Source organism: Pinus tabuliformis, chromosome 6 (assembly GCF_031772625.1).
Source record: "Pinus tabuliformis cultivar Carrire ecotype Pingquan chromosome 6, CPIR1, whole genome shotgun sequence".
In the NCBI taxonomy this organism is placed as follows: domain Eukaryota; kingdom Viridiplantae; phylum Streptophyta; class Pinopsida; order Pinales; family Pinaceae; genus Pinus; species Pinus tabuliformis.
Genome location: NC_142292.1, coordinates 791242890 through 791270160, shown reverse-complemented (window position 1 = coordinate 791270160; position 27271 = coordinate 791242890). Strand labels below are relative to the sequence as shown.

At 38.4% G+C, this 27271-nt stretch overlaps 1 protein-coding gene across 5 annotated transcripts in view; it reads right to left on the bottom strand.

Moving 5' to 3' along the window:
- LOC149261147 (uncharacterized) overlaps positions 1-17396 on the bottom strand; it is a 59105-nt gene extending 41709 nt beyond the window's left edge. Inside the window, exons 1-5 of one of the 5 annotated variants that reach the window (XR_016258373.1) lie at positions 17162-17396; positions 16951-17035; positions 16760-16860; positions 16513-16666; positions 143-282 (exon numbers count right to left, since the gene is read on the bottom strand). The gene's annotated coding sequence lies outside the window, so the exon portion shown is untranslated. Of the gene's footprint in view, positions 1-142; positions 283-8069; positions 8325-16512; positions 16667-16759; positions 16861-16950; positions 17083-17161 lie in introns of those variants that run through there. The other 4 variants (XR_016258375.1, XR_016258374.1, XM_089421667.1 and 1 more) reach the window with 4 other exon arrangements.
- Positions 17397-27271: the final 9875 nt, after the last annotated feature.

Here is a 27271-nt window from a genome sequence, read left to right as displayed (position 1 = left end):
AAGTATTCGACAGTTAAAAAAACCCAAAATAGGGTTGTCAAATTTAATTTAACCATTGAACGAGAATAACCAGTAATGGTGAAATATGGAAGCTGCCTAAGTTCCCCGCACAACTTATATCTAAGGCAACGAAAATCCTTACCGTATGTTGCGTAGGAACAAATCCCAACAGATGCGCTGGCTCTCTCTGACTATCCCCGTCAACACCGACTCCGCTTCAAAAGACCTAAAGTGATTTAACACAACCTCAGGAAAATGTGGTACGCAAAACACACCCCTTTTCTGCAAAATAGAAACAAAACCGGAAACTATGTCAAACTGTTTTTCCCAGCTGGCACCCGTACACTCCTATTAAGAATCACATTATAAATTGTCTTATTAACAGTAAAATTTCCAGCCAGAATACTACATCAAGGTTTGAGATTGGAAACTAAAGGGTGAAGTTTGCAGGTGGGGAAAATAACTATAACTACAGTTGGAGATTGAAGATTTCAGTGTGTGGGAAACTAAATTAAGTGTATTTGGTTGGTTGTAGATCTGTTTAATATTGGAAACAGAAGACAACCAGAATAATGATTTTTCTTCTTCGAGCAACAAAGGATTGGTTTTCCATCCAGATAAAACAGAAAAATGTGAAAAGGGAGTTCACGACATTGCTGTAAGGGACTCGAGATCCTCCATATGAAATCAGTGTAGCCTAATGCACCGTTAATATGAAACAGAGCACTGTGTCATACTTATTTTCGTATGGTAAAACAGAGAATCATGTATGGTGGAGTTTTTATGCCACTAGAAAATTTTCTTGACAAAAGGCCATGTGTTATTGTGTGCATTCTTTTTTATTTGTTCGTTTTCATTTTCAGATCATTTATATTTAGACCTTGTATTGCTAGCTGTAACTTCTGATATTAGTTCTTGTCGAAACTTTTGATTTTAGGTGTAGCAGTTTATCACTCATCGAGGTTGGGGCATTCAAGAGTTCCTTTTAGATAAACATGTGATGTTGAGGAACTAGGTGATGGCAAGGGGTAGAACTTTTGCCCACGCACTTACTATACCCAAGCCATCTTTTGCATTTTCTTTTTCTTTATTTGTGAGTTCATATGATTTTATCCTTCTTTTAGCTTCATCAACCCCTTAGAGCAAAAAATGGGTCCCCGACTCATAGATGAGGACAAAGGGTGCCAATCCCAATGAGAAATGACAATCAACCCAAAGAATGGATGTGGATAATAAGGGGAACATGGAATGCGGCAAGTATAGTTTTCTTGGGCACTCTACTTCAATCAATGCCTCCTATTAGTGCCTCTCCTAAAGGAAGGACCTTAGGGGATGGAAAGGGAAAAATAGACAGACCAGGTTAGCTGGTTTTGGCTCTTGACACTTATTTAAGTGATTAGTAATTTCTTGAGGTAGACATGAGATCTCAAACAAATTTGATATGCCTCAGCTGTTTGTGTATGTATCTATGAAACCGGATTCGTCCAAACCCCTGGACAAATCCCGAATCGGACGAATCGGACACGATTCTGTCCTGACACGTGTCATGTTTCAATGACTCGTCGTGTCATATTCGGGTACGTCGTGTCCTGAGCGTGTACAAAAAATGGATAACGTGTCACGATTTTGGAATCGAATCCTGGTTTCGGATTCGTTTTTCGGGCTGCTGCTAGGTTTAAATTCGCTGTTGTCATTCCCATTTGACCGCATTTGCAAAGGAAACAGCGATTTGGAGCGATTTGCAAACCGTAACTTCATTACATCATTGCAGCGAGGAGCGGCGGACCGCATTGCAGGTTAGTTTGCTGAGCTGTTGTGCGATGCTACTGTTAATAGATGTAATGACTTGTAATACGAACTGTATCACGCCTTATCACGGAACCCTTATCACGCCTGCCACTGTAATACGAACTGTAATACGAACGGAACCCTTATCACGCCTGCCACTGTAATACGAACTGTGTCTTGTCACGGCTGTAACAAAAAAATTGACTTGTTCTTTAAGCTCATCAAATCTTTCATAAGATGGAGCAAGTTCCAACAGTATTAAACATGGAATCTTTGCGTTTGGTTGCAACAAAGATGGTGTTTTTATTTCAGAGGAGTATGCTATGCTTCTTCTCAGCTTTGAACTAGCCACATTGTGCGTGGGAGCGACTCTTGCGTTGGCATTTAAAATCTTGCTTTTCAAAACATTTGGCAGATATTCTCATAGAATGCTACTTTGTGTTTGAATAGGGAATTTGGATCCACATAGTCAATTTTTTTGTTACAAACTTACAGCCGTGACTTGAAGTTGATACTAATCAAAGGGTACTGTGAAGGTTTAAGAAGGAAAGAAGCATTACTTTGTAGATCCAAGAGGCTAGATTAATAGCCCTTTTAAGACCAAATCCCTTGATGAAAGGATCAAAGACCTGGGCATAAATACTATGATCTGAAACCTCTATTGGAAAAAGATCTGAATTCGCTGTGCTATCTCAGAAATCCAAATTCTGTGCACTTCTGTGGATGACCAAATTTACAAGTCAAAGTGTGTTTCAATAGGAAGATCCTGAAGTTACAAGGAGACTCCCTCAATGTTCTGAGGATAAGTGTGCATCTACCAAAGAAGCTGAGAACCTGTGCATAGAAAAGGACCCATATTTGGAGTTAATTCACAGTTCTATATCTATCCTAAACAGTTGTATAAAAGCCAAGATATCTGAGACAAATGTTGGCAGTCCTGTAAGCTGTAACATATATACATACATTACAAGCTTGAACAGTCACGTTTGAACTTGGTATGTAATTCACATGCGTTTTTTAGGCAGTGTAAGTATCACTGTGGGTACCTGGCAGTGGCACATATCTGAGACAGTGAGACCTATGCGTTGACTACAAAAATACTTAGACCTTGGCCTGTCCTGGCAGTGTAGAACACTGTCTTTTATAACACTCAGACCTTGGCCTGTCCTGGCAGTGTAGAACACTGTCTTTAATTTTTTATACAGCAACATAGAAATTTAGAATACATTATACAGCCAGTGAGCCACTGCTATATACTATAAAATGAACTTGATTCTTGTTCATTTCTTTTGTTGTTTGCATTTTTAAATTTTTACAGCAGTTTGACTGTTTGTTCATTTTTTTTACAGGTTGAGGTAACATGGCTCAATCAACGGCAGGGGCAGCAAGGAAGGGCAAGAATGTCATGGGTAGAGATGCTCTTCCTCCCCCAATATCATCAGAGTCTGCTGCAAGTAATCTTGAGGGAAGAGGATTTAAAGACAATGAAAAATATCCATTGTGGAAATATGTCGCAAGAGAGGATGGGTCAAACAGCAAGGGAAAGGGAGGAGGCAATGTGCAATGGAAATGCAGCTTTTGTAACCTTTCTTACACAAGCACATATCACCGTGTGAGAGCACATTTGTTGGCTATACCTGGTAAGGGGATTGGAGCTTGTAAAGATATTCCTAAACAAAAGAGAAAAGAATTGGAAAAGGAGGCCCATGTTGGTATGGAACATGTGGCACTGGCTTCAAAATCAAAAGCACCCAAGGGCAAGAATGAAGACCCCCTTCCATTTTTGAGGAAAGCCACCACCAAATTTCCATTTGAGAGTTCTACTTCTACTGGGGGACAAGCATTAAAAAGAAGATCACTTGGTCCAATGGACAGGATTTTCCAAAAAGAGAGACGGGACGAGCTTGATCTCACCATTGCCTTCTTCTTCTATCAAAACTTCATATCATTTAATGTTGCACGTTCACCTTTATTTGTTGAGATGTGCCAAGCTCTAACTCAAGGGGCTCCAGCAGGGTATGTGCCTCCTGGGTCAGAGAAGCTGAGAACCACATTGTTGACGAAGGCAAAAAAAGAGGTGCAAAAAATGCTCGAGCCTATTAAGGCATCATGGCCAACATCTGGGGTTAGCATTGTTTCTGATGGATGGACAGATCCAGCACGACACCCAATCATCAACTTCATGGTGTCTTCCTTGAATGGTCCAGTTTTCCTGAAAGCAGTGGATACACTTGGCGAATACAAGGATGCACAATTTATGGGTGAGTTATTTATTAGAGTTGTTAAAGAGGTAGGTGTTGATTCTTGTGTGCAAATCATTACAGATAATGCACCTGTTTGCAAGGCGGCTGGCATGATTGTGGAAGCTAAATATCCACAAGTGTTTTGGACACCTTGCATTGTCCATTCATTGAACTTAGCACTGAAATCCATTGCTTCTGATGTGCTTTGGATTGGAAGCATTATTGAGGATGCAAGACATATCCGTAACTTTGTGCAAAATCATACAAATGCCCTCACTATCTACAAGGAGTACAGTAATCTATCATTGTTGAAGATTGTTGATACACGGTTTGCATCTTCATTCATGAGGTTGAAGAGGTTGAGGGAGGTCAAGACTGCTCTTGGGTCCATGGTTATTTCTGAGTTTTGGTCTTTTTGGAGAAAGACAGATCAGGCAGCCTCTAAAAGAGTGAAGGACACGGTACTAGATGATGCTTGGTGGGAGAGGGTAGATCTAATTATTCGGATCATGGACCCTATCATCTCTTTGCTTCGAGTTGCAGATATAGACAAACCCATCCTAGGAGAGGTTTATGAGGGATGGGATTCCATGATTGAGTCTGTGAGGAGCATTATTCTACAGAGTGAGTGCCCCCCGTATGAGACATCACCAGAGGCCTTCTGCGATACCATACATGATATTCTTGTCCGCAGATGGGACAAGAATTGTACACCTTTACATTGTTTGGCTCACTCATTGAACCCCAAATACTACAGCCATGAGTGGCTGAATGGTGGACCTTCCCGCTGATTCCCTCCTCACATGGATGGTGAAATCTCACAGGGGAGGAAAGAGGCATTGAAGCGGATTTATCAGGATAGTGTGTTGCTTGCTGAGGTGGAGGATTCCTTTGCAGAGTTTTCCACTGGCACTGGTCGGTTTGGAGGTTATGATGTGATTAGAGACAGGGGGCTTAAGAAGCCCTACTCTTGGTGGGCAAATCATGGGGCAACAAGCCGTCCTCTTCAGCAGTTAGCCATGAGGCTCCTCTCTCAGGTGACTTCATCCTCTTGTTGCGAGAGGAATTGGAGCACATATGGGAATTTGCATACTGTGAAGAAGAACAGGCTTGAGCAGTCCAGGGCAGAGACAATGGTGTATGTGCACACCAACCTTCGTCTTATTTACAGGCAAAGGGAAGAGTGGTTGAGGGGAAAGACAAAGATGTGGGATGTCTTTCCTGAAGATATGGGTCTGGACACCACTGTTGAGTTGGCATTGGCCAACATGGATCTCGGTGATCCAGTGCTAGACCCTATTAGCTTTGATGACTCAACCTCCATACCAGCAGATGCAGAGGCGACTATGGATACAGGGGAGGAGGAGGATGCAAAGGAGAGCAGTGGGGACCATGATGATGGGGACAGTGATGCTGATTCTGATGCTGATTGATGCCTTGAGGGCCTGAGGCTTGTATACCTATAGTTGTTTTATATTTTCTATTTCTATTTGCCATTGGCATTGCACCAACACTACCTATGTAACAGATTTTGATTTGATGACTTAATGAGAAAACTACAGTTGTCAGTGTGTTTATCTTACTATCTTGTAGTTGTAAGTTGTCTTTCAGTTATGAATTATGAATCATGATTTAAATTTTTAATAGATTTATCATTTATCATTTATGTGACCAGTACCACTGACATTTATTTGAATTTTGTATGTACTATGCATGCTAATAGCTATAGATGAAGATCTATGTTTGAAACAATGAAATCAATAAATTTGTATCATTAATTAAAATTTGTGTAAGAAATATGCTAATAACTAATTTTTAAGATATATATATATATATATATATATTTATATATATATATATATATATATATATATATATATATATATATTTTAATAAAATAATATATAACGTGTCCTAACGTGTCTTGTTCCGGGGGTCAGCGTGTCCCGAATCCGACACCACGAATCCCGAATCCTACGTGTCCCGAATCCCCGTGTCAGGTGACTTAGGTATGTATTGATTTCTCCATTCCCTTTTAAGCTAAAAATGGAAAAGGTTGCTTGAAAATCACGTGTTGCTTCCAAAAAGGTTGCTTTATTTCACAGATCTGGATCTTCAATTTTAATAGCAAGCCCCAAAATCTGAGCCCACTGGGAGGGCAAAGCTAATTTGGACTGTAATAAACATGGGAATGTGTTTGCAAGCTCTGTTTTGGGTTTGGGTATTGGCTGCCATTTCCTTCTTGTCTTGTTCTCGCCTGGCCAGTTCATCCCCTTACAAATTACCAGCATTCGATGCTCCATCTACCTTCAAAACTAACAACAATTATAATCCCACTCCCACTTACAGTCGTTTTAATGAAGTGAAGGAAAAATGCCGCTCTTTTTTATCAGAGGCTTCAGCTCTGCCTTCCAATCCGAACCTAAGATATATCATTCAGAATGAGCTTTCTTTTGTAAACGGGGATTGGAAGCAAGACAAGGGTTCTGCTCCTGTTATGCCATTTATTAATTCCAATAACACCCTCCCCCAAAACCTTTCGGCTATCAGTTTGTCGTCTTTCTGGATCACAGATGTAGATCCAAACACGGCTTCTGGCAAAATGGTGAATGTGAGTGGGGTTTTAAAGTTGGCCATGTGCCCAGATAGAAGTATCTCTTTTATGGGTAGCAACCCTGAGGGCTTTGAGATTTATCCTGGATTCTCTTCTCTCAGCATTCGTTTTGAAGGAGTCTACTTACAATTGAAAAACCCACAAAAAGAGTGGTTGCTATGTATGCTGGGCAGTACGTATTTACCCTCCCGTGGGGATAATGCTGCAAATCCTTGGGACTGGTCAGAGTCGCTGTCACCAAATCTGCTAGAAGATGATAACATTTTGCTACTATTGCACTATCCAAGCAAACTTTCTCTGACTACCAGAGAAATTTGGAGGAAGCTGAAAAGCTTCAACCGGCACTCCAATCCCAGGTACTTTGATGGAATTGACATCTATTCACAATTGGCTGCTTATTCAAATTATGGATTTGATTCCAGGAGCCTGGTGGCAAAGGGTTGTGATCCTTACCCATATGCTGACAATTTCCGGTTAAAATGTATTGAAATATACAGAGGGGAACAATTATGTTCAACTCTACTGCAACTAACGTCTGGCCAGATTTTGGATGTGGTTCCCAATTGGCAGTGTAATGGCACAGATGACTTTTGTAGCAAGTTGGGTCCATTCATGAGGGATGACAAAGTTCAGCGCACCGATGGCAGCTTTAATAATACAAAGCTTATTGTGCAGGAGGTAAAATGTGTAGATCCATCTGATTCTAGTGCTGCTAAATCAGGTGTTACAAATTTTAGTGCTGTTTTTCGAATTGTTCCTCCTTCTCAGAGTCAGACAGTGTTTGTAGAACGATCAGGCCTTAATCTGCTGATAAGAAGGCTCAGAAAGGGCCTGTTTTATTGTGGATTGAAGGTCAAATTTACCTCGGGTAGCAGCGCAGTAAGGGAGAGGCTTTTTAGGTCAAAATTCTGGAATTACAAACCTAACGTATGACGCAAACCTAGCCTCATATAGTTGAGCAGAAGAGCGAAGTGTTTGGGAAGAAATGGAGGTTTCTTGATAGTGGGTCGAGGTGTGTAAGGTTTGTGTTTGGGCTGCGAGTAGGGTTGTCAATAAGAGTATTGAACAACAGTGTTTTGTGCCCCGTTCTATGATACTGGTGGAGCAATATGACTAATAGGGCGCAGCCTCATCAAGCCCTAGGTTTAGGTTCATTGTCTTTGGTAGAGCTTCGAGCTTTTCCTCATCCTCGGCCTACAGTGTCCCGTAATATACTATTCATAATAGGCATGAAATAAGCAAAAGCCCTAATTCTGAGCATTGTTCGCAGCTGAAAGCGGAGAGAAAGTTGAAGAGTGGGCTTTCTGTAGCATAGCCTGTTCACTACCAAGAAACCCTACCAAGAAAGTGCATTCAAAAGAACCTAAAAATATATGAGATTCATTGAAAGAACTGTATGCAACAGAGATTCACATTACATTTACCTAAAGCGCTCTAGCGCTCGGCCATATTTGCTATATTTATTCTAAACACAGCTCCAGCTCCAGCTCCGTTCGTGATATTGACAAGGCTCCTCTGTTAGTTTGAACACTGCTACTCTCTTAATTTTTAGACAACATATTACATTTAATGAAGTTTCAACCAAGACGGCAGCTGGTAAGGTCAGGGTTTTCAAAGCACGAATTTGTTGATCATGCACCGTATAACGAGACTATGTCAATTAGATAATGGGAAACAGATGTCAAGCAGATAGAGACAATTTCTAGAAAATTTATCTGCCAGATTTCAAAAAGTGTCAAACGGTAGAGAATAAAAGAAACCAAAGAAATTAGATATGTAGTGTAGACTACTAAACTGATTCAAAAGAAAGCATATCGACCTAATAAATGCCATTATTATGCCAAAAAAAACCTGAAAAAAATAACTAGCTTATCAATAATGTTAATTAAATAAGTGGAATTGTATATGCTTAACTAGCTTGCCCATGCATAACCAGGTGACCAATGCCAATTAAATGAGCAGACAAACTATATATTTATTGCCAAAACAAAAGCATTCTTCGGTGACCAATGCCAATTAAATGAGCAGACAAACTATATATTTATTGCCAAAACAAAAGCATTCTTCCCATACAGCCGTACCGGATTAAAACCTTCACATTTTGCAAGCCCATCTTGTTATGAAATTATTATAATAAAGACCAGGAAACCCATTTAAAATGCATGGATAAATTAAAAATAAAAAATTGATATATATATGGATAAATTAAAAATAAAAAATTGATATATATATATATATATATATATATATATAAAATGTAATATAATATAATATATGTCTTAAATAGTAAGCAAATTTAAATAAATTTAAGAATATAAGCTTTGTTTTTTTTAAATGACCTAAGAACTATAGGTGTAAGGACCTACGGTCCATGCGACGGGCAGGGCGACTCCACCATGTGAAGGATGAGTTGAACCGCAGCTAAAATGGGTGAGACACGATGTGATACGCGTGGGAAAGTGATTTGGTTGTGTGTTTATACGACGGGCGAGCTGGGCGCTCGACCCGCGGGCCGACCGAACGGAGATCACGATGGGCGAGCAGTGAGGGGCGGTCCCACGAGTTGGGCGGGCCGACCCACCTCCCGTGCAAGCGAGCATGATGTTTGGAGAGTCGGTCGGGCGAAGTTGAAGGTCGGTCGGTTGGCACGACCTCGCCACCCAACCATATACATAAATGAGCGAGTGGAAAACAAAAGACAGCAAGCGAAGTTCGAACAGCAAAGTTCAACGAGCCAACAAGGAGTTTCAGCGAAGTGCAAAGAAGGACGGATCTGCAGCGTGAAGGCGAGAGGTGACTGCGGTTTGGATGCAGGTCATGCGCCCACACGACGGGCAGGTCGACATGGGCATCGTTCAGGACGAAACGAGGGTGAGTCGGCAGGGTTGCACGTCGAGTGTGCCTGCACGACAAATCGGGTAGACGAGTGAACGGTGGAAACGGTGAAGGCGTTCGGGCAGGAGTTTGGTGAGTCGGGGGAGGGCGGCATGACAGATGCGCTCGCCAACGAGGCGAGCTGAACGTGAGTGCCGGGTGAAGTGTGCGATGTGCAACCGTGCACGAAGGCATGCGGATGGGCGACCCGGGTAGGGCACGCCGTGCACGACGACACGGTGAACGTGCGAACGGGTGACTCGAGTAGGGCGCACCATGCACGACAGAACGAAGGGAGTGCCGGGTTGAGAATGAAGGTGCAACTCGTGTGGAGGACGCCCAGGTGTGGCGACATGGTTACGACGAGGTGCGCCCGAGTTGGGCAAACGACACAACTGAGTTGGAAAATCGACAAAGTGTAAACTTGGGGTTTCCAAGGTTTAACTTGTATTTTTATGAAAGTTGAAAATTATATATATTGATATCGGGCAGACTCATATTGCAGGGAGTTGCCCCTCCCTTTATACTGTTGCAATTGTGTATATGTGTTAATTGTTGTGGATAATGAATGTGTATGGGTGTTCATTTGTATAAAGGCTAATCATAATACTTGGTAACGAAAAATAAACTAAGTATCGAATGTTAAGGCGTAGTCCATGAACATAAGTATTGGTGAAAAGAAAGTGTTCGATGGTGCCGCACCTCGCTATAAGTGGTTGGAAGATTACCGCTAGTGTAGGAGCGTGACAATTGGTATCAGAGCAAGGCTGAAAGCTTGACAGGAAGTTCAACTTTTGCAAGAGCCTGGTGAAGTGCAAAGGGGATTTGCGGAAGAGCAGTTTCACAGGTGGTGAAGCTGGTACAAGTTTGTAGAAAACTTGGTATATGACAGGTGGAATCAAGAGTTGGTTCGGATTGTAGGAAAGTGGAATGGCAAGGATGGTAGAAGAATCTATGGCAGGTGAATCTAGCCATAACGCAAGTGAAGCTTTTCGGTACAAAGTGTTGGAACAAATGAGTAGATGGAGTTCTGAATGGGTTTCGATGAAGACTAAGAATATGAAGATTCGGGAAGGTTGTTCGAGATCAGGGAAGAACTTGAAGAACTCAAGAGCCAATACGGAAGTACGATGAATGTTGAACTCAAGAAAACTTGATAAGGAGATCCAATGAAATGGTCTTAGCCTTCAAGAACTCTTGGATGAGAGAGTTCGACTAAGGAAGAAAAGTGCCATGGTGGAGACCGAAGTCAAGCAGCTTGAGGAGGAAATGAAGAAGAAACTTCTTGGTAAGAAGGTTGTTGTAATTGAGCAGGATGAGCTCAACTACATTGACAGACTAGGGGACTACTACCGAAACAATCAGGCAGATGTTCGGAAGCTTAGTTCTATGGAAGCAGTCAATGGGCACTTGGTTGGTGCACTTGAGCAGAATGCGATGGAGGACAAGCTTGAAGGAAATCAAGCTGAACCAGGATCGATTTGCTTAGAAAAGCCAAGCAAGGAAGTGAAGTGCCTTAGGAGGAATGTCAAATTGGAACATAAGCCAATGGACACTTCTGAGGCCGAATTCTTGAGGAAGGTTGCCGATGTGAAACGCAAGATAAAGCCGACAGAAGGAGGTGATGCCTTGAAGCTGAGTTTTGTGCAGGTGACCATGAAAGGCAAAAGATTTGCAGGTTTGGTGGATACGGGAGCTACTCATAGCTTCTTAAGCAGGAAGGCAGCAAAGTCTTTTGGGAAGAAAGCTAAGATGGAAAAAGAGTGGAGTGCTTTCAAAGCAGTCAACTCTACCATAAAAGCTGTTACTGGTGTGATGGAGAACACTCAGGTGAGCATGGGCTCGTGGTTCGGAAAGTTGGACTTGAGGATCGTGGACATGGATGATCATTCTATGGTGTTGGGGCAAGATTTCATGAAGCTTGCACAAGCCATACCAATGGTGGACCGAGACATTCTCTTGATCACAGCTGAAGGGAGAACTATGTTGGTTCCGATGAATAGAAGGAGTTGCTTGGGGTATAGACCGAGGATGAATTCTATGACTTTGTATCCCAAAGATCTGAATGTGAAGCATGAGGATGTGAAGCAAAGAGGACTTGAGAGTATGACTCAAACAACTAAGGAAGGGAAGTTGATTGACTTCGTTGCAAGAGTACGGAAGAAGGAAGCAAGTGAGAGATCAATCTCACAAATCCTGAAGCACTTGGCAGAGACATCTTCTACTGAAGATCTTCACAATGGAGTTGCAGATGAAGGGAGTCTGAGTACTACTTCAAAAGCAGTGGTTGGAGAGGATTATGCAGGTAGAGATCCGGCTAGCATAGTGGAGTTTTGCAAGTATGCTATGGGCATATATGACTTTCAGTTGACGAAAGACAAGCTTGGGGAGCTTGGGTGTACATGTGAAGAGGTTGAGGCTGTGCACAGATACTTGAGGACACAGTACCAATCTGATACATGGGTGGATGAGATTCAGGGAGGAAACTTCTTGGCCCTCCCCTTTCTCAACAGACAACCTTGGGGATAGGTTGGTGCAGGGACCTTGATTGGGAGGGGCTGCACCACCTTGACAACGGGCCTTGGAGGAGGCTTCTTTATGATGATAGATTTGCAGACTTGGATGCGGATGACCGGATGTTGTGATAGGTCTACTTAGTTGGACAGCCTGAGCAACATGAGTCATGGACATCAAGTTGAAGACATGGAGCATGGCGATTATGCAGGAGCACGTGTAGAGATGTCACTCATGGGCATCCTATGGGAGTGCCAAGGCAGGAATGTTGTGCAGATGCTGATGTGACATGGAGATGTGTGTATGAGCCGATGGAGAGGTTGTGCACTCTTGTACAACAAGGCCATGGACTGCATAGACATGTTGCAGATGGGATGGAGATTCCATGGACCTGAGCATGGGGTTAGAGCAGATTCCTGATGAGTTCGAGATGTAGCAGAAGTCAGAGAAACACTGATGATGACATAAGGATGTACATTCTTATGATGAGAACGCGACAGTTGGATTAGCTACCCGACTAGTTCAAGTCATGGGGGACGTCAGTGTGCAAAGGTGTGTTAGCATTATGTTGGAGTATCTTGACGATAGTTCACAGGATGGGACGACACATGGTGGAGACGGTCGTTTTGCATATGTTGCAGGGATGTTTGTAATATATGGACTGGTTGATATCATGGATCAGGATATGACTGTTCGGATGATTATCTTGGTGGCAGATGGTTACCAAGATGGGATATTGTCAAGGACGACAATGACTTCAGGTGGAGGAGGATGTAAGGACTTGTGGTCCGTGCGACGGGCAGGGCAACTCCACCGTGCGAAGGACGAGTTGAACCGCAGCTAAAACGAGCGAGACATGATGTGATACGCGTGGGCAAGTGATTTGGTTGTGTGTTTATACGACGGGCGAGTTGGGCGCTCGACTCGTGGTCCGACCAAACGGAGATCATGATGGGCGAGCAAAGAGGGGGCGGTCCCACGAGTTGGGCAAGCCGACCCATCTCCCGGGCAAGCGAGCATGAAGTTTGGAGAGTCGGCCAGGTGGCACGACCTCGCCACCCAACCATATACATAGACGGGCGGGTGAAAAACAAAAGATAGCAAGCGAAGTTCGAACAGCAAATTTCAATGAGCCAACAAGGAGGTTGAGCGAAGTGCGAAGAAGGACGGAGCTGCAATGTGAAGGCGAGAGGTGACTGCGATTTGGACGCAGGTCATGCGCCCGCACGACGGGCAGCTCGACACGGGCATCGTTCAGGACGAAATGAGGGTGAATCGGCAAGGTTGCACGTCGGGTGCGCCTGCATGACGAGTCGGGCAGATGAGTGAACGATGGAAACAGTGAAGGCGTTCAGGCAGGGGTTTGGTGAGTCGAGCGAGGGCGGCATGACGGATGCGCTGGTCGACGAGGCGAGCTGAATGGTGAGCGCCAGGTGAAGTGTATGGTGAGCAGCCGTGCATGAAGGCGTGCGGACGGGCAACCCAGGTAAGGTGCGTCGTGCACAACGACACGGTGAACGTGTAGACAGGAGGCCCAAGTAGGGCGCGCCGTACACGACGGAACTAAGGGAGTACCTGGTTGAGAACAAAGGTGCGACTCGTGTGGAGGACGCCCGGGTGTGGCGACATGGTTACGACGAGGTGCGCCCGAGTTGGGCAAACGACACAACCGAGTTGGAAAATCGACTAAGTGTAAACTTGGGGTTTCCAAGGTTTAACTTGTATTTTTATGAAACTTGAAAATTATATATATTGATATCGGGCAAACTCATACTGCAGGGAGTTGCCCCTCCCTTTATATTGTTGCAATTGTGTATATATGTTAATTGCTGTGGATAATGAATGTGTATGGGTGTTCATTTGTATAAAGGCTAATCATAATACTTGGTAACGAAAAATAAACTACGTATCGAATGTTGAGGCGTAGTCCATGAACATAAATATTGGTGAAAAGAAAGTGTTCGGTGGTGCCGCACCTCGCTATAAGTGGTTGGAAGATTACCGCTAGTGTAGGGGCGTGACAATAGGGATCGGGAAAACCTAGAGGGTTCAGGCATTATAACCAAAAGACAGATAACCTCATGGTCAACAGAGGTAAACGCAGAGAATGGATGTAGGTGTGACAGTTTGGACAGCTGCTTCAACTCAAGTTTATATTTTTATATTTGTTAATTTATTTTGGTTTTTCTTTCCACAAATTTATTTAACATGCATCGATCAATTTAAAAGAGAAATATATATTAAAAACTTATTTAATATAAAATAAGTCATAAACGCGAAACACATTTAAATAAATCTTCAAATTCTATATAAAAAATACAATTTGTTTGTTTTCGATATCTATAACTATAACTACAATAAAGTTAAAATTGTGGAGTACAAGATTTTTTTTTGTCGGGTGCGCCGTCGAGCAGACGAGTGAACGATGGAAACGGTGAAGGCGTTCGGGCAAGAGTTTGGTGAGTCAGGCGAGGGCAGAACGACGGATGCGCCCGTCGTTGAGGCGAGCTGAACGGTGAGCACTGGGGGAAGTGTGCGGTGAGCAGCCGTGCATGAAGGCGTGCAGACGGGCGACCCAGGTAGGGCGCGTCGTGCACGACGACACGGTGAACGTGCAGACAGGCGACCCGGGTAGGGCGCACCGTACACGACGAAACGAAGGGAGTGTCGGGTTGAGAACAAAGGTGAGACTCGTGTGGAGGACGCCCGGGTGTGGCGACACGGTTACGACGAGGTGCGCCCGAGTTGAGCAAATGACACAACCGATTTGGAAAATCGACTAAGTCTAAACTTGGGGTTTCCAAGGTTTAACTTGTATTTTTATGAAAGTTGAAAATTATATATATTGATATCGGGCGGACTCATACTGCAGGGAGTTGCCCCTCCTTTTATATTGTTGCAATTGTGTATGTGTGTTAATTTCTGTGGATAATGAATGTGTATGGGTGTTCATTTGTATAAAGGCTAATCATAATACTTGGTAACGAAAAATAAACTACGTATCAAATGTTAAGGCATAGTCCATGAACATAAGTATTGGTGAAAAGAAAGTGTTTGGTGGTGCCGCACCTCGCTATAAGTGGTTGGAAGATTACCGCTAGTGTAGGGGCGTGACAATAGGGATCGGGAAAACCTAGAAGGTTCAATCATTATAACTAGAAGACAGATAACCTCATGGTCAACAGAGGTAAACGCAAAGAATGGGTGTAGGTGTGACAGTTTGAATAGCTACTTCAACTCAAGTTTATATTTTTATATTTGTTAATTTATTTTGGTTTTTCTTTCCACAAATTTATTTAACGTGCATCGATCAATTAAAAATCCAATTTAAAGAGAAATATATATTAAAAACTTATTTAATATAAAATAAGTCATAAACATGAAACACATTTAAATAAATCTTCAAATTCTATATAAAAAATACAATTTGTTTGTTTTCAATATCTATAACTATAACTACAATAAATTTAAAATTGTGGAGTACAAGATTTTTTTGTGGTATCTGTGATTTTTTTGAGTTCGTTTCCATTTGAAATGAACTCTCCTGTGATCCCCACTGTCTTGGTTACGTACCATTAAATTTAGTGTTAGACTATTAAAAAATTTGTTGCCGTTGATCTCATAACTGACTCTGGCCGCTCAATAACTGACTTATCTCATAACTGACTCTTGCGGCTCAACTGACTGGCTTATTAATTTTTCAGTTCGCGCAAAGGTCTCTCCACAATGTGTTGAAGGCATATGTAGTATATGTCAGTGAGGTGGGGTATACACAGGCGATGAGTTTCATAACAGGCATGCTTCTGTTGTACATGTCTAAGGAAAATGCATTTTGGGTGATGGTTGTGCCGCTCAAAGGCAGAGAAAATACTCCATTGGGAGGGGCTATACCTGGACGATCTACCTCTACTCAACAAATGCCTATTTGACTTTGATACACTTGTGAAGAAGCAACTACCAGAGTTAGGGAAACATTTTGAGGAGCAAATGATCAAGCCATCTATGTTTGCAAGCCGCTGGTTCTTGACAGTTTTCTCTACAGATTTGTCGTTTCCACATATGGGAAAGGGACATTCCAGTCCTTTACTATACGTCTCTAACAATTTTTAAGTGTATTTTGTCATATAGTTTGCAGACCGGGATTTTGAACTGTACATTACAATCAATCAATTTCTAAATGTATTTTGTCATGTAGTTTTCATACCAGAACCGTACATTACATGAATCAAAATAGTTGAATTTTATCATTAGTATCAAAAGTGATGTTCCTGTAATATCAAAGTTGCAATGTATATAATATCAACAGAGGCAATATGCACACACACACACACACATATATATATAAAACAATCTAACCAGAAAGCATAGAAATTCATGGGTTCCTGTCATACACGATAATTTAGTGGAGGAACAACCAAAGGAAGACAGAGTCCAAATTATTTACAATCTTATTTCAAAATTAGACAAAAAGTGCCAAACCTTCACAAAAACCTCGCTCTACGCCTGAAAGGGCAAAATGTGAGCAAGCACCTGAAAATGGTGAAAGACATAGAAGACCAAATTCCCAAGTTATTCCTCAGGCAACCCCGTTCTTGTGGCTAAAACTAGCTTTCACAGCATACGGCCTGACACCCTGCAGATCAACCAAGAGAAAAAGTAAGGAATCTATTGTAAAACCCTAATCGGAGAACAAATCGAATTCTTGCAATTGTCAGTCATCACTTGCCAGGGTTTACGCTCCACATTAGATCAGAAATTTTCCTGTAGGGTTTTCGGATTCAGCGAGGAAGTCGTCTGCATATGGATTCGAGCAACCTGTGAGGAACCCTACACATCACAGTAAATTTAACTCAGATTAGACATGGGAATTGAGTTAAAATCTAAATTAAACATCTCAGGGCATGATAAAGGCTATACCTGTTGGGCAACTGTGTGAATGAGGGAATCAAAACTCCATGGAAGCCATCACTACTGTCTGCGGAAGGTGTCGAGAAGTTAATCACTACAGCATGAGATAAACAGGGAGGTTTGCATTATCCGTTATACCCTCTGTATGGAGACATTGAAACCCTGCAGCATGAGAGAAATATTGTTTCTAGCAATCAGAATGTCTGTAGCAAGAATTTACCTGTGTTTGAAGCCGCCAGCAGGCGAGAGTTAGCGAAGTTGTCGAATTTGCAGAGCTCGTCACCGCGGAGTCCGAGGCGACTGAGCCGCTGTAGCGAAGGGTGTAGGGTTTAGTTCATTTGGGTGATCCAATGGTTATAGTGAACCTTGACCATGCAACTGACATCTGGCGAGTGAGGACGCTGATTCGAGAAGGTCCTGTGTAAGCTGGGTGCAGGGTTACTGTCAATAGTAGATTAAGGCACCGGGAACAAAAATATTTCTGTGATTTTGAAGATTCTTCTCAAAAAACCAAAATAACATACATTACCCTGCTTTAAATTAATTCCAAACGCTATAGGTCGACTTTACAAATTACAAAACTTAGTAACATAAAGAAATAGGTTTCGGTATCCAAAAATGTGACTAGGGCCCACTTGTGTGGTAAAATTCTTGACTTATTTAATTTCATGTCTTAAAAGAAAATTTGATTATGAGTAAACCACTGCGATAATTGTGAATGAGTTCATAGATATGAAATTTATATTTTTTTTATGGAGTGTAATTAGTAAGAGTTTTTACATGTGGATATTTTTTTTGGTTTTTATTTAACTTTCTCATTTTTACTTTTTCTACTTCTTTACTGTTACCATATATTTCTGAACAATTATATAGAGATTTTTATGTTAAACGGTGCATAATTAAGCAGTTTTTATTTTTTTAATTCAATATCAAATAAACAATATTATATTTAAAATATATATATTGTAACAATTTTATATTAAAATATGTTAAAACGATTTTATATTAAATATTAATAAAATTTAAAATATATTCAAATGAAATTCTCATTAATTGATTTTTTTTGGCTTGAGGTTTTTTTTTCTTTGATATTAAATATTAAATATAATTATATTTATTATATTTTTGTTTAAATAATAAAAATTAAACATTGTTTTTTTTTTTATTTTTATATGTATCAAGTAAATAATTCTTTAATAAAAGCAATAAATTGAATCTCTTTATTGATATATTCTTAATATTTTACTTATTTGTAAATTTGTCTATTAAAAAAATTATAATGGGATGCATATTTTTATTTTTATTTTAATATTTATGTTATATATATTGAATTTTATAATAAAAAATTTGAAAATATGAATTTATGTAACTTTGGAATTTTTATGTGAATAGAATTCTTTTTAAGGATTAATTATAAATTTACTCTTTGAATCTATAGTGTTTAATCACACTTTTTTGAAGTTTTAAGTTTTTTTTTTTTTTTTTTTTTTTTTTTTTTTTAATGAATAGTAAAATAAAAAATAAGAATTTAGATAAAGAAGCTTTGGAATTTTTTTTATGAAGTGTAACTCCCTTAAGAATTTAATGTATGTTTAATGTTTGAATATAAAATATATGATGTCACTTTCTTTAGGTTTTAAGTTGTTTTTATTTATATTCAATTATAAAATAAAACTTTGGAAAATTTATATGAAGTGGAATTCCCTTGAGGATTTATTGTATGTTTAATGTTTGAATCTATAATACATGATCTCACTTTCTTGAATTTGTAAGTTGTTTTTTTATTAGTATTTTTAATGTTTAAATATGTCACCCATCTCTTATGGGTTGTTTAGGTTAGCAGAGAGACAAATATGAGCAAAGGTACAGAATTGTGCAAACAATATGAGTAGAACTATGCAAGCAATGGAAGAATGTTGAGTAAACTTAATTGTGCAAGCAATGGAAGAATGTTGAGTAATGTGTTAGATGCCCTCTTGCCTAATGTAGAGAATTTATAGTATATCTATCTTCAAGGGGAAATTACATTGGTCCATTTCATAAATATCAGTTGAACTTCCGAGGTTACCTATGCCCAATTTTTACTACACTCTCAAGGATATTGTATTTGAAGTTGCAAAGAACAAAGAAGGATTAACTTGCTCCATTCACTTTCAACACACATATTTGGCCTCTCTGCTTGGAGATTGGTAAATTGTGTATAAATGGAGACTTGTATAAATGGAAACAAGATGAGCAATGTTGAGTAATGTGTTAGATGCCCTCCTACCTAATGTAGAGAATTTATAGTATATCTATCTTCAAGGGGAAATTACATTGGTCCATTTCATAAATATCAGCCAAACTTCCTAGGTTACCTATGCCCAATTTTTACTACACTCTCAAGGATATTGTATTTGAAGTTGAAAAGAAGAAAGAAGGATTAACTTGCTCCATTCACTTTCGACACACATATGCCCAATTTTTACTACACTCTCAAGGATATTGTATTTGAAGTTGCAAAGAAGAAAGAAGGATTAACTTGCTCCATTCACTTTCGACACACATATTTGGCTTCTCTGCTTGGAGATTGGTAAACTGTGTATAAATAGAGACGTGTATAAATAGAAACAATATGAGCAGAACTATGCAAGCAATGGAAGAATGTTGAGTAATGTGTTAAATGCCCTCCTGCCTAATGTAGAGAATTTATAGTATATCTATCTTCAGGGGAAATATTACATTGGTCCATTTCATAAATATCAACCGAACTTCCTAGGTTACCTATGCCCAATTTTTACTACACTCTCAAGGATAATGTATTTGAAGTTGCAAAGAAGAAAGAAGGATTACCTTGCTCCATTCGCTTTTGACACACATAGGCCCAATTTTTACTACACTCTCAAGGATATTGTATTTGAAGTTGCAAAGAAGAAAGAAGGATTAACTTGCTCCATTCACTTTCAACACACATATTTGGCTTCTCTGCTTGGAGATTGGTGAATGTTTTAGGCAAACTGTGTATAAATGGAAACGCCTCTAGAGATTACTCACAAAGAAATTTGATCTAGAACCATTACCATATGAGGGTAAGGGTTCAGTCTGGCTCAGACTATGAAAGACAAAAGAAGACTATGAAAGACAAAGGAGGTCTGGTCTGGGATGCAATTATCAATGAAAATAAACTCTTAGAATTGTCAATGAAAATAAACTCTTAGATTGAGCACTTAGGAAGAAAGTTGCTCATGCCTCTTTTTTTAGTAGATGGTTTGATTGTATTACATTTAACATTAACATTTATTTTTCACTTAAATTTGGCTTTAGTTAGATCATGTAGCATATCACATCCTTTTTCATCTATGCTCTTCTTCCATATGCGCTACCGACTTACGACATTTCCTTTGCAACATCTGGTGCAAATGCTAGTTATTTATATGAGAGCGTTATTTAAATCTTTAATAATATGATTAACTGTGGAAGTTTCCAATCATTCAAAATATAATAAAATTAAAATATTGTATTTATATGAGGGTGACACTGATGGTAGAAAAAATATTGGAAAAAAATGTAGCAGAATGGTAGTCAAGGTGAATATTAGAGAAAACTTAATATATTAGTATAGATTCATATTAACTTTGGATCTACCAAGTGTCTAGATGGATCAAATCTTCTAAGGTAAAAACCTTTCTTTAAATTTTGCACTCAAAAACAAGTTTGCATATTAATTGATTTGATCCCTCTTGGCATTTTCTAGATGTGAAGATGCAAATATCAAAGGTTTACACTTAAATAAATTTGATTCCTCGCGACTCTTGGTAGATCTGCAAGTCTTGGTAGATTTTCAGTTAAGATGGATCTATCTAGATTGGTTTTTGAGTTAAAAACTAATAAAACTAGCCGTTTAATATAGCTGTTACCTATTAATATTTTTAATAAATTAGTGAAATAATATCATTATTTAAATATTTTTTTCAAAAACTAGGCATTTAATATAGCCGTTACTTTATAATATTTATTTTTAATATATTAATAAATTAATATTATAATTTAAACATTATTTTTCAAATATAGTCATTACTTGAAATTATGTCTCTACATTGCTCTCTATTTAAGCCTTTTCCATGGTCTACCTCTTCATCTAGTCCTGATGATGGACCACTCTCCATTTAAGCCTTTTCCATGGTCTGCCTCTTCATCTGGTCCCGATGATGAACCACACTTGTTGGTTCTAAACGCGTCCGCCAAAAAATTCTCTCATTTGCACTTAAGATGGATCTATCTAGATTGGTTTTTGAGTTAAAAACTAATAAAACTAGCCGTTACCTATTAATATTTTTAATAAATTAGTGAAATAATATCATTATTTAAATATTTTTTTCAAAAACTAGGCATTTAATATAGTCGTCACTTTATAATATTTATTTTTAATATATTAATAAATTAATATTATAATTTAAACATTAATTTTCAAATATAGTCATTACTTGAAATTATGTCTCTACATTGCTCTCTATTTAAGCCTTTTCCATGGTCTACCTCTTCATCTGGTCCTGATGATGAACCACTCTCCATTTAAGCCTTTTTCATGGTCTGCCTCTTCATCTGGTCCTAATGATGAACCACTCTTGTTGGTTCTAAATGCGTCCGCCAAAAAATTCTCTCATGTGATTTCTACTGAAAGACTTTGTTTAACTAATAAAAAATTTTAACTATAAGAAACTTTTTATTTTCACTCATTTTATATAATATATACATAGTTGATTCTAGAATGTTTTATCTATAATTCACCTTCTCCACATTAAAATGTTAATACATGTCCCCACATATTCAAAAGTAGAAAACATCTATCTCATCTATATAAATACACACAAATTGAATTTTTTTTTTTCATTAATATTTTTTAAAATGTTACATGTCAACTCCATGTTAAACATTGAAAGAATTACAAATCTCGCTCATACCTTGAATTAGAAAAACCAATGACTCTCTCTCTATATTTTCTCTCTTTACAAAAAACTTGTAAAAAATTATGTTATTTAATATAGATATTGAAATATTTTATTTATGGTTGACACTATTTTTTTGTTATTGATATGTTTTTGTTTTAAATATTACATCTTTACTGAACATACAATGCATTACACGTCATATATTATCAATAATATTAATTTTACAAGTGATTTGTAAACTCCATATTAAGTAGTGAAACAAATATATATCTTCATTTTTTTACGTTCAATTATTTTTGTGTATTTATGTAAAGTTGATGTAAAATTGACGTGGAAATTGAAATATTTTATTTGTGGCCATATTTTTCTGGTTATTACTATATTATTAGTTTAAATGTCATGTTAAGTGACAACATCTCCCTCATAGTGTGGAATATTTAAGAAAATTTAATAGGGAAATATTAAAGAAAAACTTATATTCCCACTAGATGAGAGGAAATATTAGAGAAAACTTACCTTGACTATAAAAGAGAAGGAAGAAATTAGAGAAAACTTATATATGAGAGTTAGCATGCAAACTAATAAATTTTTTTTATTGTTAGTCATAAATAAAGAGAGATAAGAAATTAGAGAAAACTTATATATGAGAGATAGCATGCAATAGTTAAAATAAAAACAAACTAATATTTTTTTTTTTTTGTTAGTCATAAATAAAGAGAGATAATTCTATAGAATTTCCTTGAAATTTTGCAACTTTTGTAATGAGCAATCTAAAAAATAGTTTCCTTTAACTAAGACACAAAATTTCTCTAATTATTTGCAGCAAAATAGAACAGAAATAAATAAATCACAGTCACATGATATTTTTTCTATGGAAAACCCTCTGCTTAATTTATTGATAGAATTCTATACATTAGATCTTAACAATACAACTTGTTTCACTCTGAAAACACACAGTGACACGATATTTTTTTCTAGGAAAGCCCTCTGCTTGATTTATTGATAGAATTTTATACATTAGATTTTAACAATACAACTTGTTTCACTCTGAAAACACACTTGGCTTCCTGCCTTAACTACGTTTGAAACCATTGCAAGATTTTTGATCTCTTTCTTTCTCCTATGCGTCATCTTGGAACGTTATTCCCTAGTGCGAATCCAGCTTGATCCTAGCGTAATAGATGCATTCCCAAGGAAAATTGCTCTTTATCAAATTCACACAAGTCTCCTTCTTGCACATGCGCTCTCACAAGCTCATACACAAAACTAGTGCTCAAGAAGAATGGTACAATGAGTGTGTTCATTCCTCCTTTTAATAGAAGTCGAATGGATAAATTTACCGAGTTTCTAATTAAGGAAAGTTTATTTTGTGATTGATTGCGTTATCATGAGTTAACTACTCATGTAATTCATTCTATCTCTTGAAACCCAAACACTTGTCCTTTTTCTCGATCAACTTGCACTAAAAGACACATAACTAGGCCTTCGACTTTAGTGCGTTAGTTAATTGCTTGATAGCTTGTCCTAATTTTTTGGAATGACTCCTAGATTATAGGAACTTGTCCTAATTTTTAGGGACTTATCCTAAATCTTAGGAATTGGTCCGTACTTATAGAATTAGCTCCCGAGTTATACAAATTGATTCCTAACTTATAGGAATTCAAGCAAGCTAAGGAAGAACTCATTAAGGTCCATTTGATTAAGGCACAAATAAAGGAACCCTTTCTCACTATCATTTTCAACACTCCCTCTTAGCGAGGAAGGTGCTTCTGGAGGAACCTCGTCAACCTGGATTTATCTCTTACACTACCATGTTCTCCATTGTTGCAGCTGCTCCCTCTGAACTAGAAGTCTTCCCTGCTTTCCTATGTGGAACTTGATCTGAAGACCCGTTTTTTCCCACCATGTTTGGCAAGTTCATCACTTCAGTCATAAGTGCCATGTACCCTATGTACCTCTATGGATGCTTCCTCTGGATGAAAGCGATACTAGAATATTCAACTCTCTTCTGATCTCCCTTACCCAAAACCTTTGCCCACTTGGATCGAACTCTCCATACTGGGAGTCTCTCACTTAGTGGCTGCCTCCATTCACCTTTGGTTATGCCCCTCATAATCTTGTTGATCAACCCAATTGCCAACTACCTTAGAATGAAACTGAGATACTGGATGAGGCTCCATCTTGAGAGCTTTATCCTACTCTTTCTGAACCATTACTTCTCTATTCTGAGAAATCCTGGCCTTGTTTCTCATCAGGTTGCATTTATCTCTACCTATAACTTGTAGATATTCTTCACCTTCACACATTTCTGCTTCTTACATCCATAAGCTAAGTGTCAGAGAAATGCCTTACTTCTTCCGAAGATGATATCATATCCCTTGTCTTGAAGGGTAGCTAACAAAACAAGATTTTGCCTCAATCCTCGAACATATAGAACATCTTTGAGATGAAGAGGATCACCTGAATCCCTTTAAAAATTGACTGTACAAACTCCTCTAGCTGCATAATGACCACGATATCCTAGCTCAATCTTAGCCTGCATGTGCTTTTCCTTTAGGTGGTAGAAACTCTTCTTGTTGTTAGTCATGTGGAAGGATGCTCCTTGAATACATTTTGACAGGCACTTTTCCTCTTCTTCTGCTCATCGCTGCAACTTTTGCTACTTGAAAATGCTTATATCTTCAACTGTCAAATATGCCAATATCAATCTCTCTTGGCTGCTCAAAGAAAACTCAACATAGGCTACTCAGACTTCATTCCCTTTAGTTGATCATTATTCATCAATGAGTCAACAAATAGTGTCTTCATCAACTACCCATTTGTTGCTCCTTAGTCCTTCAAGAACACAACATTTTGGGACTTCACACTCTTCACACTTCTACCTTCTTGTGTTTCTCCAATGAAGAAAAAATTAGGGCACGGAGGCTACCATCTATCACTATTAAAAGTCCTTCTCCAACAGTTAATTTAGAGATTGTTTATAAGCCCACTTGGTTGATCCTTAATCCTTTAATAACTAGCCCTTAGGGCTTCTCTGATTTTTCCCTTCAAATAATCCTTAAATTCCTTTCTAATTGATTGTTCTTAGGGCTCTTTTGTCGCTTACTACAACCCTCCTAACAATCCTTAAGATGTGAAACAATACTATCCAAACTGGTTACCTCATTCACTAGCAAACATCAAATTCAAGAGGACAAAACATACCTTGTTTTCTCAACTAATTGTTGCTCCTCTTGACCTCGTCTTTTGTTCCCATATCTGCAATTCTAAACCCTCTATTAGGGTTGAATGTAACTATAGTTACAACCCCACAAGATCACCCCTCTATGCCTCCAAATACTGTCGATTAGCTTCCCCAAAAATCATCCCTTATTCGTTGTTCTTCGTGCCTTTGTATAGTCCACTGTTTTTCCCTTTTGGTACTCAAAGAGACCACCTATAGGACTAGGCCACACTAGGGCATACTCGAAAAATATTCAGTCCTGTTTCCAAAGAAGCTCTCCACCTAAAACCTGTGGCTTCCCTTCCTCTATAGCTCCTCTTCTTCACTGGCCTTTAGGACACTTTTCTACCCACTGTCCTAGCCTTTCGACCTCCCCAAAGGACACCTACAACAATGAAAATTTCATTCCAAAGACACATAAATATACAAACATGTTCTTGAGTATTTATCCTTTTAATTTGGCACAGAACTGCCTCAAAATGTCTCCTCTATACTGACTGTAACTCCACAAACTTGGCTTATTGTCACAAGATTATTGGACCAAAAAAAATATGATATCTCTCCTTCGCTAGGGATCTTGATCTGCACTGCTTCAGAGATATACTCCTTTGATGCTTTTTCTCCTTGAATGTGATGGTCATTATTCTAGTATGTAGCTCTAATGCCATGTAGAATTTCTTTGAAATTCTACAAATTCTCTAATGAAAATTTTGAAAACTATTTTATTTTCATTAAGACAAATAAGGTCTCTACTTATTTGTAGCAAAATATAACATAAATAAATCACAGTCACAAAATATCAAAACACAATATTTTTTTTTCTAGGGAACCCAACTGGGAAAACCTTCTACTTGATTTATTGGAAGAATTCTAAGCAATATATCTCTAACAATACAACTTGTTTTATTCTGAAAACACACTTGTCTTCCTTCCTTGAACTAGGCTTCAAACCCTTACAAGATTTATGATCTCTTTCCTTCTCCTAAGCGCAATCTTGGAGCCCTATTCCCTAGAGAAAATCCTTCTTAATTCCAAAGCACAGTTGCTCTTATAAATTAGGAATTCCATCCTATTTTTGTGTAATTCCCAAGGAAAATTTCTCTCTATCAAATTCGCACAAGCCTCCTTCTTGCACACACTCTCTTACAAGCTCATACACAAAACGAGTGCTCAATAAGAATGATTCTAAATGAGTGCCTTTTCTCCTCCTTTTAATGCAATTTGAATGGCGAAAGTGAGTTTCTAATTAAGGAAAGTTTCTTTTGTGATTGATTGATTTATCATGAGTTAAATAATCATGCAACTCGTTCTATCTCTTAAGAGCCAACCACTTGTCCTTTTCCTTAATCAACTCACACTAGAAGACACATAACTAGGCCTTTGACTCTAGTGCATTAGTTAACTACTTCATAACTCGTCCTAATTTTTGGGAACAAATCCTAAATTATAGCAACTTGTCCTAATTTGTAGGGACTTATCTTAAATCCTAGGAATTTGTACTAACTTATAGGAATTAGCTCCTAACTTATAAGAATTGATTCTTCTCGCTATCATTTTCAACAAATCTTATTCCATTAACAGGTTTTTTTAAGGATATGTGTAATTAATTTATTTTTTAATATGAAGTTGACATCTCTCTCTCTCTCTCTCTCTATATATATATATATATATGTAACATTTTAAATAATAATTGTAATCAAAATAATTTTAGAGAGAGAGTATTCTTGGATATGTGCTTTATACTCCCAAACATAATTGTGGTATTTATGAACATTTCAATCTGCATACTGTGATATATATATATATATATATATATATATATATATTCTACGCTTTAATCTCTACAAGTACTAATGTGTTTTGATTTCTAAAAGAAGTATTGAATTAATTTAAACTTGCCCCGGGAGTGTCAAGGGTCCACCACCACCCGGAAACAAGTCTTGTAATTAGTATAAATTGTAGGAAGTATGTTTTATTGAATTGTGTAGATTTACATTTCAATCCAAATTCATTTGCCAAATAGATCTCATATTTAGTGTGTCTCATTCTGTACTTAAGCATTTACTCTGCTTTTCGTGCATCTGAATGAATATCTTGTCTTTAAATCGTTGTAAACCAGAAAGGATTGTATTGATTGACGATTCTCGATGCATGAGTGGTTTCTCTAAGACACTTTCAT